The following is a 17,103-nucleotide window of genomic DNA, read 5'->3' as shown; positions in this document are numbered from 1 at the left end:
GCCTGAAGTGGGAGACTGAGATGATGACCAGCAGGTTGAGAACCACAGTGAGCGCAGAGATGAAGAACAGCAGATAGAGCAGCACAGCGTCAGACTGATGGCGCTTTGGCTTCCAGCAGGAGGCGTTGAGGAGCTGTGGAAAGCAGAGCTCTGCTCCGTCCTGGGCCTCCATCCTCAGAGAGAGGAGGAGGAGAAGCTGCAGCTGTGGCAGCGTCTGACTACAGCTCTGTCACACCACTCATATATCACACTGTGTCCTAACCTTCATCCCTCCCCTCTCTCTCTCTCTCTCTCTCTCTCTCCCCCTCGCTCTCTCTCTCCAGCCTCTCCTCTTTTCTGTGGTGAGAGCGCAGATGATTGAGCAGATGTGGAGTGTGCTTAGCATGTGGATCTGAGTGTAATAAGGGACTTTCTGGCCTTTTTTGTAAGACTTTTCTTTGGTGATGAGGTAATAGAACTTGTTTTAACTTGTTTTGTTGGGCAGGTTTTCTTGACCCATGGTACTAATCTAAGTGGCTCTTCTGATATCACCACATTCAAGATTAAAAACACTTAATTAATCCCAGAGGAAAAATGCTTGAACTTATGATTGCTCTCACAGATAGAGAAAAAATTCAAAGCAGTAAAACGTATCATCAAAGACAAACATGTAATACACAATGTACACATGAACCATCTACTGTACATACATATGTATACATCTCAGGTTCACTGAGGTCCAGTGAGGTTGAGCGGGGAGGGTACAGGTAGTGAAAGGGAATATTCAAAGTGTGTCTTTTGTTTCTGTAAACCTTGTATGTGAATAATTCTGGTGCTGGATTCGTTTAGAAAACAAAATGACCCTTTGAACCAGTTTGAAAGCAGCTCTGTAATCATACTGGCAGGGGATTGGAAATGTACCACACATCCAGTGACAGAATCTCAGGGGAACCACATCTACTGTCGGCCTCACTTCTGTTAAATCTAGTTACTGAAAATTACATTTAAATTGATGGAGGAAATCTACTTCCAAAGCCAGACACTGTATAATGATGACACAGCATGCCTTATATATTTTTCATCGTCAGTCTTTACTCTCCCCTGAAGCGGAGCCTCCTCCTTTTAGCTCAAACTACAGTCCTAGATACAATACCTTATATTTCCAACAAACCCAATATTTATGTAATTGTCTCTAACATTCACACGGTTACTTATTTTCAACAAAACTCTCTTCAGTAAACTCTTAAACCTGAAACATCACCCAAAATGTATTTCAACATTCCCATTCCACCCTTTTTTTTTTTACGAGACCATTCTTTCAGGTGGCTTTACCACTCCACCAGATTGCGTTACTGTTCCTGTAAGTCGAGGAAGACTTCTCTTTCTCCTCAGACGTCCATTCTCAGTCTGAGGAGCAGCTGACTTTTTCCCTCTTCTTCCTTCCTGTGAAACGTCAGTAGCTCCGGCCACTCCGGATTCAGTTTAGTCATTGTTTGAGGTAGGGAGGTGCGCAGGTTTCTTCCCATCAGCAGATGGGCTGGCAAGAACTTGTGCCCCATCAGAGTGGCTCTGCATGCCAGTAATGCTCTGCTGTGGCCTGTGGTGGAAATTTTCCATAAAGAAGCAGATGAGAGAGTTGTCCTTTTTGTGCGATTTATTGAAATAATAAAGAAAATAAAAATAATGGGGAAAGCAAATAAAAAGCATGGATGTTGATCGTGCACATCAACAAACCATAAACCAGCTGGGGAGATCAGTGCACACACCACGAAGGTGTGATGCAAAGAGCCCACGATCCTCAAGTTGTCTCTGCCTTTTAACCCCTTTCTCTGGCTCTGGTGGAATGTCTCTCTGCAGCAATGGAATTGTTTGTGCCACTTTATCTCACCGTGAGTGAGAATGTTGGCTTTCTCACTTCTGCATCGTCATGTCTTGTTATCCAAAGGAAGGAACACCGAGCTTCCAAGACAAGATGCATTGGCTTTAACAGCCTTGGGTCTGGTGGGGAGTCAGATAGGAAGGAGCCAGAGTCCGGGTGTAAAAGACAAACATATATCATAAATTATTAGTCAGTCAAATGGAACATCAGATGTTTAGACTTGATGTACGACAGGGCACAAGAGATTAGTTGTTTGTGTAAGAATGTTCAGTATTGCACCTAACCAGCACACGACGAGTGTGTTGGATAAGAAATAGCACAAGGCAAAATTTTTCCATTACATTCCCCCCTTTTGATTACACATTAATCAAACACTAAAATAATAAAAATTTTCAAACGTTGCATTTTGTAGTAACAATCCTTACAAATGAAACAGTAAGTGTATTAAGTCAAAATTCAAAAATACACCTTCACATAAAATGCAAGTAACTTAGGGATAAAAGGTTGGGACCTGTTTTTGGTGGCTAGTTATACAAGAATAACCTCTGTATTGGCATGTGAAGAAAATAAGACCATAATCATGTTCGCATCAGATTATATTTTGTGGTCAGATAGCCTAAGACCATCGTCAAAGTCATTAAGTGAATTAGAGTTGGGGTTTTTGAACATAGTGCATTGTGTCATTTGATACGAGAGTGTTGCTGAGGTCGCGTGCATGATGAGACCTCTAACCAGTGGGATAACGCAAAAACCAAACAAGAGAATCACAGCCATCACAAGGATGAAGGAAACAGCTGCAGACATGAGAACAGATTTCCATTTTCCCGACATTTCATCTAGCCAATTCCAAGGGAAAGAACCTATACCAGAGTTAGCTGAGATTCTGAAGGCCGTGGAGCGCCTTCGCTACAATACCATTAGAATCAGTGTTATTCAGGATGTAAGTACAACATGCGTCTCCAAACATAACACAAGCGCCTCTTTTCTCTGCTAACAACGTGTCTACGGCCATTCAATTGTAATGTAATAAAGACAATTAATGTATGATAGCCATAGGTTTCCGATGGGGTTCTGTTTCATATAATCTTAAAATAGATTTCATGCTTTCGGATCTTTAATTGTAGATTTGGGTCTAGAATGAATAAGAGAATCAGGGATTAGAGAGAATGATGATGCATATTTCTGCTTGTGTTGTCTTTCATCTGTAGATGAAGGATAAAAAAAATTTTGTAGCAGTGAATAAAATGTTTGTGAGCAAATTAAACACCAAGTCAACTTCAGGATATAATAATTTTCTTCTTCAAAAGTAGTGTGCGAAGTTACATGGAAACATCATATGATCAAGGCAATAATTCATGTAACATAAAATGAAGTTTAACAAAACAAGGTTACAATTGATGTCTCGTAACAATCTGCTTCTTCCTGTTGAACAGTAGCGTTAGATTGTTTCCAACCTGTGTGTTGATGTATTGACAGTTCGTTGGAGTTCTTCAGGTTGTGATCAGCTGATCAGAGACACTTGGGATTCGTTATCACCACCAGGTTTCCTCCCAATGTCGTCTGAGTCACTGTCACTCCGTGATGTGAAGAGTCTACACGTTGTCCAGCGTCGGCAACTCAAGGCTGCTATTGTGTGTGTTTTCTCAAGAGCGTGTGTGTAGATGTATGGTCTGACAGTGTGATTCACCGGCGCAGCTTTAGCTGAACGGTCAACGCAGCCTCGCCTCAGTGTGTGTGTGAGCACAGCGAGGGTCGTTCTTCTCAATTCTTTTCTTTAGTGGTGAATTCTCCGAGTGGTGTAGATGTAGATGGAGGGTCGTCTGTCGGATCCGGGACCTTCCTGGATGGAGTGGATCCAAGTCGCTCTTTCTGCAATCTTTACAGCCATGTGGGTCGTCAGAAGGACCTGGAAGGGGCTCCGCCACTGTTTGGAGTCTCAATGCTTCCTCCTGAACTCTTTAACGATCGCCCAGTGCCCTGGTTGGATGGTGTATAATGGTCCTGTCGCCTGTTTTCACCTGTTGGGAAATCTGAATTATGGGGAAAAGCTGTTTGGGCGGCACGGCTGCCATCAGGCCCAAACCAGACTCCATGGCTACAGGTGGAACCATTCGTCAGCCAGAGTCTGCGTTCCTGTGAGGTAGAAAATGTTTAAAGCACAGGGAGAGAGAGGAGGAAGGATAGAGAGGAAACGAGGAGAGGGAACAAGGATCAGGAGAGGGAGGGGTTGTTGGGCAGCGACCTTCGCAGCAGCGTCTGCAGCTGCATGTCGGCACAAACAAAGTCGTCACTGAGGGTGTGAGTGGGACGGTTAAAAACAGCATTAGCTGTAGGCAGCAGGACAGCGTCCAGCAAAGCAGAACCTAATCATGATGTGAGATAGGCTTGCAATCAGACTTCAAAAGCTTCCTATGCTTCCACAGAGAACCAACGTATGACAAGCGTCTGTGGAGTCTGTGTAGATGGTAACAGACTCTCCTTCTGCTAGTTTACCAGCTTCAGTCAATACGATCAACTCTGCAGCCTGAGCAGAGTAGTGTCTTAGCAAAGAGCCAGACTTCAAGACGGACTCTTGATAGTAATGTTCAGCATGTTGAGCAAGATGGTGTTGTATCTAAGCCATCTGGCTGTAGAAAGATGTGATCTATTCCAAAAGAATCAAAAACAGTATGAGGACAAAAGAACAGAAGTCGTACAACCTGATTTCTCATCCACTGTTTGAGTGAAAGGTCGCGTAGGGTCAGATCAGGAAGACCCAAAGTAGGAGTCGACTGAAGAGCAAGCATGAGGTCAGTGAACGTTGTTCAGCCTCAGACGTCCACGTGAGACAAGAAGTGGACGATGAAGACGTCTGCATCAGAACCCTGAGTGGGGCCTCAGAGAAGGTAAAGTTAGGAACGAAAGTCCTACAATAAGAACAAAGACCTAGAAAAGACATAAGCTGTTTATACGTGCACGGTTTAGGCAGGTTTAAAAATGCTTCAACTCTGGTGGGTGAGATGGATTTGCCATCAGCTGTAATTACAATGACCCAGAAAATAACCTTAGTCTGAACAAAGTGTAATTTAGACAGGCTCTCTTTGTGGCCTGCAGCATCCAATGTTTCAGTATCTTAGTGGTGTCTGCAGTAACGCCATCTATGGCTCCTTTAAGAGGGTGTTGTTGTTTACATGGTCTGTGGTCAGATTTAGGTGTGATGACCACTGGTTCACATCCTCTGATCAAACCTACATCATGTCTGTGTGTGAGCCACAGGGAAGCAGGAGCTTCCTGTGAGGCTGAGTGTTGGGTCAGAGCGTCCTCAAAAATAAAAATAAAAACAAAAGCGTGTAATGTGTGTCATTAGAATGTGGAGGTACCCAGTTCACTGTTTGCTGCACATGACAGGCAGAATAAAAAAAAGTTTTCTAAAGTATGCAAAGTAGGTGAATACATCACATGGGGTCAGAAGTCGTTCACCAGTCTCCACCCCGTTCACATCTGTTCACGAAAGGACCCACGTCCTGTCATCTGTCTCCATCATGTTTTCACAGAGGGACGTGTGGAACTGTAGAATAAAAATCAAAATCTTTTTGTTCATTAGTAAAAGAAATCGCAAGCGCAGACCTATGTTCATCCTAAAAGAGGGAAGTTGAGGTCAGTTTGTCACTGTGTGTGTGTGAAATCATAAACAAGCTGTGATGCAGCCTGTGTGAGGGCCTCAGTTACAGCCCCCTCTCAGCAGCCAATGATAAGAGCACAGCTGAGCTGAAGTTAACACCAACAAAAGAGGGATTATTTAGAATGTCTGTAGATGTAACCTGCACTCCGTCTGGAGTGGAAATCAATCAAATACCTAATTTACACATGAGATCTCTTCCTAAAAATTAACTGGGCATAAAAAATAAGTTTTTCTTTAATAGTCTGGTACGTACAGTAATTATTATTACTTCTCTCTCGTAGTCGTCTTCCCTTTAATAGTCATTAATAGTCGTTTCAGTCGGTTTCAGTCTTCCTATAGTCTGTTTTTTTTTTTTCTATAGTCTGATTTTGTTTTTCTACAGTCTGGCCAGACAAACCTATAGTGTGCACAAATCTTTTTAGAGACATGAAGGATTTTATTACTGAATTTGTTGCAAATTGAAATAGTTTAAACCCATCAGACTGTAAAGTCATGCAGCAGTTGTCATTTAGCTGTTTGTCATAATTTGAAAATCACTCTGGGATTTTTTTGAGCAGAAAGCGATTCTTCATTGCGAGCAGATAAGCATGAACATGAATTTGGGCGTGTATCAGCTGTAAGCGTGTGAATGAGCGTGTATGAATGTGTGTGTGTGTGTTTGCGGTACCGTCTTGTACGTCACGTGAAAAGGAACCGTCACCTTCCTCCTTCCCCAACCATCAGTCTGATGTGAGCGCCAGTGGGTGAAGCCTTTCAATGGGACAGTTGTTCCTCGATGACAGACGTTTCCTGGATTCTCGCATGCAGCTCTATTGGGCCGATCACGTCTGAAGCCTCTCCTGTTGTTTGAACCAGTGTCTGTGTCAGAGCACGTCTTCTCTGCTGTTGCTCTGTCCTTGTTTTCCTTTGCTGATTGTCATAAGCAGGTGTCTGTGTCAGACACACACGCGTGTATGACACTTTCACGGCTTCAGAAGCTTCAGACACAGTCCTTTCATGCTGGTGCAGGGCTTGTAGTAGCTGGTTCATCTGATGAGCCCAGAACGTGATGGCTGCAGACGTTGTGGGAGTCTGTGAGGCGTCCATGCTGTGGTCTGTGTCCTCCAGCTGCTGTGGTGTCAGAGCTTCCACCCTGTTCTGGTTGTTGGTTGGCGCTTCTTCTCCTTCCATTCTTCTGCTGATGGTGGGAAAGGAGTCCAGATCCGGATTTACCCTCATCGCACTCAGTTCTGCATTAGAATAGAGAGCAGAAAGAATGGGAGCATTTGCTCTTGACATGATGTGTGTGTTTGTGCTGTGTGTGTGTGTGGCAGAGTGCAAACAATTCTTCCCCAGAGTTGTTATCTCCTTTTTTTTCTGTTACTCTCCTCACTCTTTTGTTTCTTTCAGGAGTTTAGTTTTGATAGTTTTGGTTTTTCAGATCTTTTCTTTTGTCTCTAATTTTTCTTTTAAGGTGCGTATGTCCTTTTACACTAAGCGATTCTTCTTTTGAACCCATAACCAGTTTCCCACTCTTGGAAACATGAAACGCACTAATAACCATAATAACTTTTTACTTTAATTACGTTTAATTTTGCAATGTTCCAGTCTGGTGGTGGAGACTTAGATCGCCCCGAACCCATCTTTCAGAGTCCCGGCGGTTTCCTGCCTTAGACTTTTTTGTGTTCCGGCCGGAACCTTTTTTCGAAATTTCTCTTCCACGGACGTCTCCGTAGAAAGGGAACCGCTCAGATCAGCGACAGAGTTCTCGGAAGTGCTCCCTCACCGTCAGGCCCCTCTAAGACCCGGGTCCCTCGTATCTCAAAACCACTTCCCCCTGCAAACGCGCTCCGTCTTACAGAAGCCGTCTTTTATTTCTTGTCCACTCCCTTTGGACTGCGCTCAGATCTGCACACTGGTCTGTATCCTCAGTACAGACAAAAACAAGCCCGTTCCACGAGCCAACCCTTAGCAACCACCGTCTCGGCCACCAGGGCAGACTTTGACCTAATTAATTTTACCCGAATATTAAATTTTAAAATAATAATTTTTTTCCCTAATATTATATTTTGGATGTTTTCAGCCAAATAGTCGTTTTAGAAATATTATCATCTCTAGTCCTAATTATGTTTTCTTTTATGTTTTAGTCTAGTTGGGGATGCTTTAGAATATATTGTTATTTGCCTTACTTTCCCTAAACCAAATGATCAGAGCCAAGTAAACCCCGAATACCTGAAACCAATTTCAAACCCGTTTTCTATTTTTTTTTTTCCTCGATAAGTCGCAACAAAACAGAATCTCTCTCACCGGGCCGAGTAGAGGTTGGATTTTGAGTTCGTTGGATCTCGTCAGAGGCGATCCAGACGGGTGAGCAGTCCTCCCACTCAGAACAGCTGTAGAGGTTTGGAGGCTGAGCGGCCCTAGTCCTCAGGACTATCGTCCCTGGTCACACCGTCCAGACGACCTGCAGCGGATCCTGTTCGTAGACGCCAATTTCTGTGGTGGAAATTTTCCATAAAGAAGCAGATGAGAGAGTTGTCCTTTTTGTGCGATTTATTGAAATAATAAAGAAAATAAAAATAATGGGGAAAGCAAATAAAAAGCATGGATGTTGATCGTGCACATCAAAAAACCAAAAACCAGCTGGGGAGATCAGTGCACACACCACGAAGGTGTGATGCAAAGAGCCCACGATCCTCAAGTTGCTTCTGCTTTTTAACCCCTTTCTCTGGCTCTGGTGGAATGTCTCTCTGCAGCAATGGAATTGTTTGTGCCACTTTATCTCGCTGTGAGTGAGAATGTTTGCTTTCTCACTTCTGCATCGTCATGTCTTGTTATCCAAAGGAAGGAACACCGAGCTTCCAAGACAAGATGCATTGGCTTTACCAGCCTTGGGTCTGGTGGGGAGTCAGATAGGATGGAGCCAGAGTCCGGGTGTAAAAGACAAACATATATCATAAATTATTAGTCAGTCAAATGGAACATCAGATGTTTAGACTTGATGTACGTCAGGGCACAAGAGATTAGTTGTTTGTGTGAGAATTTTCAGTTCAGTATTTCACCTAACCAGCACATGACGAGTGTGTTGGATAAGAAATAGCACAAGGCAAAATTTTTCCATTACAAGCCCTGTGTTGCTAAGACTTCTTCAAGCTAAAACTTCTAAGACTTCTAGCTCTAATAGTAACCTCAGCCGAGGTGTACTTGTCACAGATCCAGTATCATGCCCAGTATTCAAGTTTATATTCGGTTTTATTGTAGTGTTTCCTGTTTTATTTTGTATTTCCAGTCTAGTTCCTGTTTAAAAAAGCCTGTTTAGCAAAAGTCTGATTCTGTTTTCACAGAGCAGAAGGTTTTACAGGCTAGTAATTGCCCACACCTTCTCTAAATCATTTAAAAATAAAAGCAGCAACTTTAAGATTTCTGGTTTTGACTGGATAAAATGACTACTTATTGAGACTATTTTATAGTTTAATAATCATCACCACACACTTTCACCAAACCCTTTCAAAATAAAAGCCCCAATCCAGATATTTAGCTAAAAATAACAATAGTTATGCCTTCACTTGCTTTATTATAACCAGTTAATAAGACTAATTTGCTGTATAGAAATTACCTGCACATGTTTCCTTCATATCCTTTTAAAATAAAAGCACTAATCCAGATCTTTAATATAGCAATATTATGTTTTAATTGCTTTATTATGAGTAGTTAATGAGACTATTTTCAATTTAGAATTTACGTGCAAACGGTTCTTTGATAACCTTTCAAAATAAAGGCACCAATTCAATTTATTACCTTTTTTAGTCATTTTTATGCCTCTGAATGGGTAATGACTGCTAATGAATTGCTAAAATGTTTTACGGTTTAGCAATTGCCGACACCTTCTCCAAATCCTTTCAAAATAAAAGCAACAATATACCGTAAAAGTTTAATTTAAAGAATTTCTGGTTTTGACTGGATAAATATGGCTACTTAATGAGACTATTTTATAGTTTACTAATTATCCCCACACACTTCCTCCAAATCCTTTCAAAATACATAATAATAATTATTTACAATTAAAGAATTACTTGCAGATGCTTCCTTCAAAGCTCCAACTCAATTTACAATTCAACTACTTCCTCTGCAGCTACTTTCAGCTATTTTAAATATTTATGCTTCGGGCTATTGTTTCAGCTCTTGAACTTAAAACTGTTTAGTTATAATACTCAGGTGTTTGATACATTAAGCTGTATAAATGAAACTGAGCAAACCTTCCTTTGAATTTCAACAAATATTTTTCAGGTTTTCTCAGTTTGTACTTCAGCTTCTATATTCAGCTCTGTTTAATCAAGTCCTAATTCTCTTCAGATACATTCACCTATGCTTTATATGGTTCAGCTATTTTTAGCTGCTTTAAATGTGTCAGCTACTTTTAGCAATTCTTCAGGATTACATTCAGCATGGAAGCATTCACCTTGCATTTTCCTATGGAAATGCTTTATCTAGTTATAGTATATTATTGTTCTTCCGTTTGTTTTTTCTGCATCTAATTAGTTCAGCATACTTTCAGCTACAAAAAACATTCAAAATGTTCAGCTTCCTAAGGATAAGGTGGCTCCCATTAAATGTTTTAATATCTTTCATATTTTTCAAGTATTTCTCCATTGAAATGACTGGAAAACCATTTTCAAATCATCTTCAGCTTTGTCTTCTTTCAGTTTTAACTACATTAGCATACTTTAAGCTAAAGACACCATTTAAACTACAACAATTACAACAACAATCTTCTATTATATACTATTCAACTGTTAATCAATTGTATTGCTTTTTAATATCTGGAATACTTTCAGATCTCTGGCAGTTTAAATATCGGGTGTTTTTTGAGGAATTTTGAGCTTTTTCATTAGTGTGTATTGAGTGAGTGAGGCGACAAATTTTTTAAGACTTTTTTTGCCTAAATAGCACTTGTTTTTGCTTTTGACCAGTTAATTATGTCTAATAATTTGTCTCTAAAAATCGCATTGCAGTAGCTGCCGCTTTCACACTCCATCCAGTTCACACCGCTACCAGTGTTATAGTGATGTGTCGTTTGTGAACGATTCCTTCAATATGAACTAATCTTTTGTATGACTGGGGAAGAACGAGTTCTCTAAGTGAACGATTTGTTTATTTTCATGCAGTGCCTTCTCTCACCACATGGCAGCAGCTGCTCAAGCTCAGTCAGCAGGACAGGAAACAGAAATGATTTATTCACGACTCACTCAACTGAGCAGCCATCCACAGGGATTCATTCTTTTGTCACGTGACAGCCAGGCTGTGTGGCGAGCAGCAAGCTTTCCAGCTCGTTCCTGATTCTTTCATACGGATCCTTATAGATCGTTCTTTCTTTCTTTTTTCACGTGACAGCTATAGATCAGCTACAGGGCTGTGTGGATTGAGAAACAAGGAAATGAATGATGTCTGATATTTGACATTCATATTTTTCAACTCACGCCCGACATACATTATTTATTGATGGAATCATAATTAATTTTTGGTCTTTGATTCTTGTAGGTGTGTGGTGTTATTGTGTATACAATGCAAAGTGTGTTTGTAAATCAATACATTATATCAACATGTTGATTGTGTAGTATACTCTGCCACAATCATAAAACAGGTAAAGATTTCAGAAAACGCAGCTCGGGCTGCATGGTTTAGTTCATCGTCCTCGTTCACAGCCTCGCACAGCCGCTGTAGCGAGCAGCAAGCACTCCAGTTCCTTCCTGATTCATTCATAGGGATCCTTACGGATTGTTTGTTTGTTCATTTGTCATGTAACCACTACCAAGTGACTTTCACGCTGTTAAATAACAATGGCAGGGAAAATACAGGACATAGATTACGATAATGTGGTGTGTATTTGCTAGGTTTTCACATTGTTTGAATTGCTGTGTCATTTTCTGATTATAATTTGTCTGCTGAAGCAAACCATTATGTCTTCAGTATATAGTGTTTGAGAACCGCGGCCATTATTACAATGCCCACAGGACCACCCGCTGTAAATGAACGAAATGAACGAATGACTCGAAGTGATTTGTTCACTTTACCATTTGAAAGTTAAAGATCCGAGTCAGTTAAAATAATTGTTCCCATCTCTAAACCAGAACCGGTGTTAAAGATTAACGCGTTTCTAGATTAACTGGTGACCGACTTCCGAATGCGCACTGGTCGAGCTTAGTTACGGCAGCTGTTGGAAGCAAAGAAAAGCAAGTAAGCTGTCCTTGTCAATGCCTTGACAATGTTTTGTCCTCTGTATGCGATCTGAACAGTCTTTACAGTTTGACAAGGCGTAATCTGATGCAGCTTGATTGTTGCTCGTATTCCAGTTAGGGAAGTAGACAGTAAAAGAGAATGAGGACTGAATACGAGGGTGGTCCGATAAGTACTTAGCCTCACTGCACGATGGTGCCACTATCACTAGAAAAAATTTCATGTAGTACATTCTCTTAGACAGTTACTGTTGAAATTTTAGCCGAATTGCACTTGTACTTTTTTTTTGACAGCATGTAGAAGTGGGCGTGTCCGTGAACATTAGAAAAACGGAAAAAGAGCAATATCGGTCAGTGATCTGATTGTTGTTTTTGGAAGGGAACTCGCACAGTAAAATCAAAGAGTGCTTCAATGCTGTGTACAGTGACTCTTCTTCTTCGATGGCGACCGTCAAACATTGTTTCAATGACACTCAAGCATCCTTTCCTTTCATTAAACATCCTGCTAATTTACACTGTTATCTAAGTGTTTTCTCCGCTAGCGTAGCTCCTAGCTTACTTTCCTGCTATGGCTTCCCCCTTTTCCTCTCCCTCTCGCTCTGTTCGGTGCTCGGTGTGTCTTATGTTTAGCTTATCCTCTGCCTCCTTTAGTGATGGTAATGGTATCTGTAATAAGTGTATGCTAGTTGCAGGGTTGGAGGTGAGGTTGTTAGACTTAGAGTCTCGGCTTCGCACCTTAGAAAACAGGCCAGCTAGCCAGGCCCCTTTAGCCGGTGCGGAGCCTCCTAGCTTAGCTGCTACCAGTCCCCCGGCAGGTCCCAGGCAGCTGGGCAACGACTGGGTCACGGCTCGTAAAAAAAGTAGCTTTAGGCAGGCGCCCACGATTCACCACCAACCGCTTCACGTTTCAAACAGATTTTCCCCACTCAGCGACACACCCGCTGAGAAACCCACTCTGATGATTGGTGACTCCATAGTCCGAAACGTGAAGTTAGAGAATCCAGCGGTCATAGTAAGTGTTTGCCTGGGGCCAGAGCGGGTGACATTGAGTCTTATCTTAAGCTCCTGTCTAAGGATAAACGTAAGTACGCTAAAATCCTAATACACGCAGGAGCTAATGATGCCTGGTTACGCCAATCGGAAGTCACTAAAACTAACATTGAGTCGGTGTGTTCGTTCGCCAAAACAATGTCGGACTCCGTAGTTTTCTCTGGACCCCTCCCCAATGTGATGACATGTATAGCCGGCTGTCATTGCTCCACCGCTGGTTGACTAGGTGGTGTCCTGCAAACGATGTGGGCTTTGTGGCTAATTGGAGCACTTTTTGGGGAAAACCTGGGCTGATTAGCAGCGTCCGTCCCACGTTGAACGCAGCCTCTCTGCTTTCTAGTAACATGGCCATGTTGCTTAGCCTCCCCACTCCGTGACAACTCAGAGTGGAGCCCAGGACGCAGAATCGCAGTCTTACACGCCTCTCTGCATGTTCTCTACAGCCGCCACCCACTCTTAGTCTTAGTTATCGCATAGAGACTGTGTCTGCTTCTCGACCACCTAAACTATACAAGTCACAAACAAATCAAAGAGGAGTGACTTACCAGAATTTAAAAAACATCAAAACAGTTCCTCTTACGGAACAAAATAACAGTAAGTTAATAAAGTGTGGTTTATTAAATATCAGATCTCTCTCATCTAAATTCTTTTTAATAAATGACTTGATAAGTGACCATTACATAGATCTGTTCTTTAGCTGTATTGAGTCTACTATCCCCTTAAATCTCAGCAGCAATGACTTTATGAACTACTTTACTAATAAAATTATCATCATTAGAAAAAACATTCAGCAGCGACTTCTTCCAAATGACAGAAAGCACTGTCTAGATCCGTCAACTTTAAATTTATTAAATCCTCTGTCTTACATAGACAGCTTGTTCCCCATAACTCACATGGAGTTAACCTCAATAATCAACTCTTCCAAGTCGTCCACTTGTCTTTTAGATCCAATCCCAACCACACTACTCAAAGAAGTTCTACCTTTAATCAGCTCGTCCATATTAAATCAAATCAACCAATCTTTACAACTAGGCTATGTACCACAGGCTTTTAAGGTGGCTGTGGTCAAACCTCTATTGAAAAAACCAACCCTTGACCCTGGACAACTAGCCAACTATAGGCCCATTTCAAATTTACCCTTTATTTCCAAGAATCTGGAAAAAATCGTGGCTAAATAATTATCTGACCACCTGAGTGGGAATAACCTGTACGAAGATTTTCAGTCAGGATTTAGAAAACATCATAGCACAGAAACAGCTCTGGTTAGAGTCACTAATGATCTTTTATTAGCTTCGGACAATGGTCTAGTTTCTGTCCTTGTCCTGTTAGATCTTAGTGCTGCATTTAATACAATTGATCATAACATTCCATTACAGACACTAGAACATAGAATCGGGATTAATGGAACAGCATTGGGATGGTTTTAATCCTATTTGTTGAACAGATTCCAGTTTGTTCATGTTAATGAACAAACATGCACAAGGATTAGCTATGGAGTACCACAGGGTTCTGTGCTGGGTCCAATTCTGTTTAGCCTATACATGTCTCCTCTAGGTGAGATTATTAGAAAGTATTCTATTAATTTTCATTTTTACGCAGATGATACTCAGTTATATATGTCCTTGGAACCAAATGAAACAGATCAACTAGTCAAAATTCAGGGTTGTTTAAAAGACATCAAATCCTGGATGTCCCAAAACTTCCTTCAACTAAACTCAGATAAAACCGAGATTCTTCTTTTTGGGCTTAAAAATCTGAGAGAGACACTATAACCACCCTGGATGGCATAACATTAGCTTCAGATTCTACTGTGAGGAACCTTGGTGTCATCTTTGACCAGGATCTCTCTTTTACATCATACATTAAACAAATCTCCAGAACCGCCTACTTCCATCTTAGAAATATAGTTAAAATCAGAAGCATCCTCTCTCAGAGCGATGCAGAGAAACTGATCCATGCATTTGTTATCTCTAGGCTGGACTACTGTAACTCCTTACTCATAGGATGTCCTAACAGCTCCTTAAAAAGCCTACAACTTATTCAAAATGCTGCAGCCAGAGTTCTGACAGGACTTAGAAAGAGAGATCACATTTCTCCTACATTAACTTCTCTGCACTGGCTGCCTGTAAAATTTAGGATAGAATTTAAAATTCTCCTACTCACATACAAAGTACTCAATGATAAAGCTCCTTCTTATCTTAAAGACCTCATAGTTCCTTATGCTCCCAGCAGAACACTTCGTTCTCAGAGCGCTGGGCTACTTGTGGTTCCTAGAGTGTTTAAATGTAGAACGGGGGGGAAGAGCTTTTAGCTACCAAGCTCCTCTCCTCTGGAACCAGCTCCCTCTTCATGTTCGAGAAGCTGACACACTCTCCACTTTTAAGATTAGGCTTAAAACCTTCCTTTTTGATAAAGCTCATAGTTAGAGATGGTTCAGGTCACTGGCAATTATTGTTAGTCACAGGAACCATCTCTTAGTTAAGCTGCAATAGACATAGACTGCTGGGGGACTTAATTTATACACTGAGCTCCTCTGTTTCCTTCTACCTCCTCTGTCCAATAACCTCCCATCATTGTCCCATGTTTAACTAACCTTGTCTCTTTCTTTCCAGTAGTTGTGCTTCTCTCTCTCTCTCTCTCTCTCTCCGAGTGAGGCGGCGTCAACGAATGTACGGTTGCTGTGGCCGCTGTAGTCGGTGCACAAAGCAACAAGTACGCTGCCAGGATGAGTGGATCGGTTGTGATCTTCCTTGACAGCATTGAAAAAGTGAACTCCGTGGTTCAAAGCGGCGTCGTCATTAGTGACTCATTTGTTCCCGTTTCTCCCCTCACGCAGCCCGCGAAGAAAGTGACTTTGTCAAACATTCCACCATTCATTAGTGACGAACTGCTGAGTCGAGAACTGTCCAGACACGGCAAAATTGTCTCACCTTTCAAGAAGCTGCCATCGGGATGTAAACAACCAGAGCTTCGACATGTGGTCTCACACAGGAGGCAGACGTACATGGTGCTGAACAAAAAGGATGAGGACCTGAACCTGGTCCTCAAGCTAAAAGTTGATGGTTTTGATTATGTTCTTTTTGTAACATCTGAGACCATGAAGTGCTTTAGTTGTGGGAGAGAAGGACACCTCATCAGGGCGTGTCCTGAGAAGTTCACGCATGAACAAAGGGAACACGGTGAGGAGGAGGAGGCAGCAAAACAGGCTGAAGGTGAAGCAGAAACAGGTGGACAGGAGCAGGGTGGAGGCGGTGCTGGGCAGCAGGCGGAGGATGGTGTGGATGCTGGTGAACAGGAGCAGAGTGATGGTGCTGAGAAGCAGAGGGTGGATCAGAACCACAGCGCGATGGTGAACAGGCACAGGGGGCCGATGAAGCAACAGCCCCTGAAGAACAGGTTGTGGTGATGGAGGATGTGACGGTTGAGCAGACAACGAGCTGTGATGTCACTGAGACGCTTGTTGACACCGAGTCAGTGATTAGTGAAACTGAGAGCTGTAAAAAGGCCACAACTGGAAAAAGAAAGTGTAAATCGACTGTGAGCCGCTCCCAAGAACAACAAGGGTCTGTGAAGAAGGTCAGAGGGAGGCTGAGGAGAGCGAACATGGAGGCAGACCTCAGTGAGGACGAGGGTTCTTCTCCTGGTAGCGACACTGACGTCTCAGACTGCGACTCCTCTCAGCCACGGTCTCACAAATCAAAAGAGTACCCGGTGGAACGCGTTAAGAAGTTTTTACTGAGAACAAAGAACATGAAGCGTGTGAAATTGGAGGACTATTTTTCTGATAAGGAGCTGTTTGCTAGGTCAGTGTGTACACAGATGAGGAGCACCGGCAGAGGGGGATACACCGACCAGGAGTATTACAGGCTGAAAAAGATTGCTTTTAAACTGAAGCAGGAGCTTTGTCACGAAGATGATGATGATGATGATGGTGTCTTTTAACTACTCTTTTTTTGACTTTAGAGTTGTGCTTCTACTCTGCACTGTATTTTTACCATCTCTCATCATGGTCCACGTTAAAGTCGTCACTTTAAACCTGAACGGGGCCAGAGAATTAAAAAAAAGGATGAGTTTGTACGAACTGATGAAGTTGAACCACATTGATGCGATGTTTGTTCAAGAGACACACAGTGACAGCAGCAATGAGGTGGACTGGACCAGGGAGTGGCCTGGGCAGGTGGTGCTGAGTCACAGCAGCAGCACCAGTGCTGGTGTGGGCATTTTGTTCTCTCAATCCTGTCCTCCAGTGTCCCTCACTGTGTCTGAAATCGTCCCTGGCAGACTGATGGTGGTGCGGGCCATGTTTTCTAACAGCAGTTTGG

General features: G+C 42.2%; 1 long non-coding RNA gene across 1 annotated transcript; it reads right to left on the bottom strand.

The window, feature by feature from the left end:
- Positions 1–1,615: 1,615 nt before the first annotated feature.
- On the bottom strand, positions 1,616–8,617 carry LOC129603534 (uncharacterized). Its single transcript, XR_008693470.1, has 2 exons — positions 6,187–8,617; positions 1,616–5,405 (listed from the first exon to the last, which is right to left on the bottom strand). It is a non-coding gene; the product is annotated as an uncharacterized LOC129603534 (long non-coding RNA).
- Positions 8,618–17,103: the final 8,486 nt, after the last annotated feature.

Source organism: Betta splendens, chromosome 21 (genome assembly GCF_900634795.4).
Source record: "Betta splendens chromosome 21, fBetSpl5.4, whole genome shotgun sequence".
Classification (NCBI taxonomy): Eukaryota; Metazoa; Chordata; class Actinopteri; order Anabantiformes; family Osphronemidae; genus Betta; species Betta splendens.
The sequence above is the reverse complement of the archived record's forward strand: the minus strand, read 5'-3'. Positions and strand labels throughout refer to the sequence as shown.